Here is a 4939-nt window from a genome sequence, read left to right as displayed (position 1 = left end):
TTAAAAAATGAAATAGGTCCCCATGAGTATATTTCTTTTAGTTCTGTCAAGCTCATTGAAAAATGAAACAAGGTGTTGTAGTAGAGTTCCTTTAGTTGTGTTAAGCTCGTTAAACAATGAAACAAGGTGTTATGAGAATGGTTCTTTTCCTATGTCAAGCTCGTTAAAAAATGAAAAAAAAACCCTTCCAATTCGAGTCTTTGATTAGATCTCGTAAAATCCCGGTCGAGTCCTTCACTTGATCTCGTAAGTGAACCTTCATTCCATCCACCTATTAGTAACCAATAGTTTGCTTAGGTGAATGAAATGAAGCTTGGGGGGCATGTACCTCGAATTGAATTATTATGTTGGGGGCATGCAAACTCATCTCAAGCATAGTTTATCTTTGTTTCAAGCTTGTGCAAAAATGAAACCAAACCCAATCATAGTTTGTTTTCTTTCAAGCTTATGTAAAAATGAAACCAAATCCAAGAATAGTTTGTTTCTATCAAGCTTGTGTAAAAATGAAACCAAATCCAAGCATAGGTTTTTCTCATGTTTCAAGCTTGTGAAAAAATGAAACTATCTTCAAGTATAGTTTCCCATGTTTCAAGCTTGTGTAAAAATGAAACCAAATCCAAGCACAATTTTTTCTCATGTTTAAAGCATGTGAAAAAATGAAACTATCTTCAAGTATAGTTTCCCATGTTTCAAGCTTGTGTAAAAATGAAACCATCCTCACTTTACCTCTCGTGATTTCCATCTTTATCAGCTTGTTTTTGTTGGATGACCCTTGGTTTTTACATCCCATCATCACCATCTCTTGGGCCGATCATAGTCTTTCACTTAGTTGCTTTACCCTTTCCTGAGGAAAATTTGTGATGAGTGGTCTTATTAGCCAGCCCCTTGACCTTTACATGTTTTGAGCAGTTCCATCAAGACCAAAACAATTGCTATCCTTTTATACCACTCATTCCTTCAAGGTCAGTCCTCTTTCAACTCTTTTCAGACTCCAAAAATATGAAAATATTGTTGAGCAATTGTCTTTTCGAACTCATAAAAGTAAATGAAAAGACATCTACTCAGTATAAGTTTAACCCTTTTCCGGACTGAAATGGACCAGCTACGAAAAAGGAATACCTTAGTCGAACATGGCTAATAGGTTCTCTTGAATATTATTTTCTACATTTTCAGATTTGAGAGACTATCTAAGAAAAAGGATCTTTGGAGTTTTCTTTTCTGCCTCTTTTTCAAACTCTCTAAACATGAAAAATATGTCGAGTTACCCTCCACCGAACTCGTAAAACTTAAACGACGTAGGACTTTTCACCATGAAGAGACCGAGTTTCTCCTTCCTAGGAGTTGTTAAACTTACTAGGATGGATTCATCCAAAGGATGAACTTATACGATAAACATATGGTATCCTATTCAATCTTGCGATTAAAAATAAAGAGGTACTCGCTAGCAATAGCAGGGGGAGAAATGGAAGTAAAGTGTGTTTTGTACCTTGTATAAAAGGCAGCATGTCACTCTTGAACATGATACTCATTTGTATCTTATGTCGGGTTTTGGATATCCTCTCTTTTCCACTTGCCTTCCTGAGTTTGGGAAATATGTTTGCCTCTTATTTGATCACCCATGTTGTCACCATGACCTCTGATCCCATTTTGTGTCAAATGTTGTCAAAATTTGGAGTCATGTCGTCGATATGTTCAAGAGAAGTCCTATCTGCAAAGTCAAACTTCCTATACTTATTTGACCCTCTCTGCAACAATCCTAAATCACTCCTATCATTTTGAGATATCCTATGTTTCGTGTCAATGATGTGGGAAACATTATGGCCCTCCTTCGACGGATCACTTCCTGTCGACTTCAACTCATTATCCAGGAAGTTGATTTAGAAATGCCCTTTTAGTACCTTGGAGCTTGCATGCCTCAATGGAAAGTTCTTCATATTCGACAACAATCTTACATCATTGGCCTTCGATCGAATGATTCGACAAGTGTTTGACTTCAGATCACATATTCACACTTGTATATTGTATTGTTGTACCTTGAGGGCCATTGTCATTATTGGTGGTTTCTCTCATGCCTGCTAATGATTTACATTATTGACCGATAATCAGGTGGTTTCTACCATGTTGAACGTCAACATATATATTCACATGGTTAGATTTGTACTTTGATTGGGATAGAGATGAAGACTGTGGATCTCATCTGTTAAAATCCAGGTCATGAGGAGTTATTGAGTATTCATGATTGTATCCATGATCCTTTTCATACGAATAGATGTGTCCATGTCGTGGATCCATAGACATTATCCTTTTTAGATGGATGGCTATCTCCATACTGTGGATTCATGTATTATATTTTGATTCCTATTCAGATGTATTATCAGGCATATGTATATATCAGATATGTCATACATTGTATCATGTTTGATATGCAAGTCTCCTGACGGTGGTCTTCTAAGCCCCTTGCATTAACTGATAAAGCACTTCAACCATAACTTCCTATTTTGCTTTCATGCTTTAGGGGACATCTGTTACATAGTATTTTGTCACATTCCCAACTCTATACCTGAAGTGTCATCCTTTGTGCCACTGTCGTCACAAATGTCGTAAAGCGACAAAATTTGTGTAAACTCATTCACCATGAATTATATGCTCAATACATCCTTGAAGAGATGGATAACTAATGTCTTGAAGCAATTCTGGAAAAACCCTAATTTGCAAGACCAATGCTACTTTTAGTAGGAAAATTTGTGTTGGTAACCTTTTGTCTAACTAGTGACTAGTGCCAACAATGCGACTTTTGATAGGAAAATCCATATTGATCCTCTTCAGGCAGTTTCTCCAAAAATGGAGCAGAAGCTTCTCTTACTAGAAGCCTCGAGAATGATGAGCTGGTAGTTGTTGGATGAAGATATGGTCGAGTACTCCCATTTAGAGCCTTTGATCCTACCTTTAGGGATCTTACCTTTGGGATAAGGACCTTCTTCCCCCTTTGGTGGATCTCTAACCTCCTCTCCATCACTATAAATCTGTTCTTCACTTTCCTCAATGGGTTGGTCATTGTTGGTTTCCATTCTTCTGCTCAATTGTGCTTAGATGCTGCCATTTTGGTGAGAGAGGAAAGGAGAGCTTGTTAAGTTTGGCTTGGACTTGGAACCATCCTGAAGGAGGCCTTCAACATCAAGGCACCGATTGTATGCTTCCCTCTTTGATTTAATAATTAATACAAAGCATGTTTTACTTCCCATAAGCTTGTTTATGATAGTTTTCTTAGTACAATACTCCTTGATCTGTTGTATAAACTACATTGGAATGCATATGCTATGATATCTCTTGTTGTTTTCTTTTGATCTCTCTTGTAGGTATTCAGGCGTAAGGAATAGCGAGGAGTGAGCCTGGAAGCTAAGGGATCGGGATCATCATCAAAGGTCGAGCACATAGGAGAGAGGTAGGCCATCTCCCTTTCTGATTTGTCATTCTGATCTAGGTTATGGAAGTTTGATGTTTTTGTCACGGTTGTTACTAGACCCACACATTGGGCTAGAGGGATCAATTCTATCTATAGAAGGGATTTCCTAGATAACAGGGATTGGACTACTTCATGGGTCACCACTATCTCATCAACTATCGGTTGACCTTCTATGAAGTTGGTCTACTTAGGAGAAATAATATTTTTGAGCAAGAGTTTGAGACGATTCATAATGAAAAAGGAAATATTATTGTATAACACATTTCATTTTTCTATGGGTTTCAACCCACTCATATATTCAAACTTCCCTATTTTAGGAACCAGAGTAATGAAAGTAGCATTTAAACTTGACCATACCTTTTAGGAACGACGAGATTCCTCAACTAGGGTGTGGACTTCCAATTTGATGAAAGGCAAATAAGCTTTGAAGAAATATGTAGTAAAGCCATTCAGACCCAAGGCTTTGTTCCTAAGTATTTCCATTACCACTTTCTCCACTTCTGCAAAAGATATTTCTCTCATTAGGGCCTCATTCTAGTCTTGATGGATAAGCTAAGGAATATGAGCCGTAATATGATTTATAGTTGTTTTTCTATTAATATATAGTTTATTCATCATATTGTGATAATATTATACTAATTACTGCTCTATATCTTCATGTTGCAATAATATTTATCCATCTTTGGCAATGAGGGTGAAAATATTGCTATGGTGGTGGTGATTGATCATTGCCTTGTGAAAGAACTTAGTTTATGGTTCCCCTTCCTTGAGCCATTTTATTCTTGGTTTTTTTGTTTCAAAAGGGTATCTTATTGTTTCTATCCCTACTCTAATCTATTAATAAGCCGACCCCCCTCCTTGATTAGCTCTTCTTATCAGCTTTCCAGAATCATTTTTTGTTAGAGCCCCTGCATGCAAGCCTACATAACTTGTTTTTCAATTTATATGTGGTCAAACTCCTTTTATTCTAGTCTTAAATTTTCTTTTAAGTTCCTTTAGCTTTAGCTGGAATGTATGCATCTGATTTCTTCCCTAGACATATATTTCCTCCCATCAAGTCTTAGTATTTGTCAAACAATTGGAGCCTTATAGGCAAAAAACCTCAAACTTGAAGGGGTGATTTATTGAAGCTTCTTTTAGATCCAATTCTAATTGGACTAGCCAATGGTCTCACGCTAAATAGGGAAGTATAGCCACTTCCACAAATATGTCTTTTCCTAACAAGGCTTTCGATATAAAAAATTGGTCTAGTCTACTAACCACCTGACATATGTTTTCCTCCTCTGTGATTATTCCAAGTGTAGATTCCATTAATCGTATCTATTTCAACCATTATTGGTTCTTGAATTAGTTCCTCAAAATGATTAGCCTCATGTTTGAGCCTCCTTATACCCCTTTCTTCTCCTCCAAAGATTTTATGAGATTAAAGTCTCCGTCAACTATCTAAAAATCGTCCTAGTGAAGCCCTCATATTTT

This window comes from Pinus tabuliformis, chromosome J, assembly GCF_031772625.1.
Source record: "Pinus tabuliformis cultivar Carrire ecotype Pingquan chromosome J, CPIR1, whole genome shotgun sequence".
NCBI classification, from domain to species: domain Eukaryota; kingdom Viridiplantae; phylum Streptophyta; class Pinopsida; order Pinales; family Pinaceae; genus Pinus; species Pinus tabuliformis.
Note: the sequence above shows the minus strand (reverse complement) of the source record.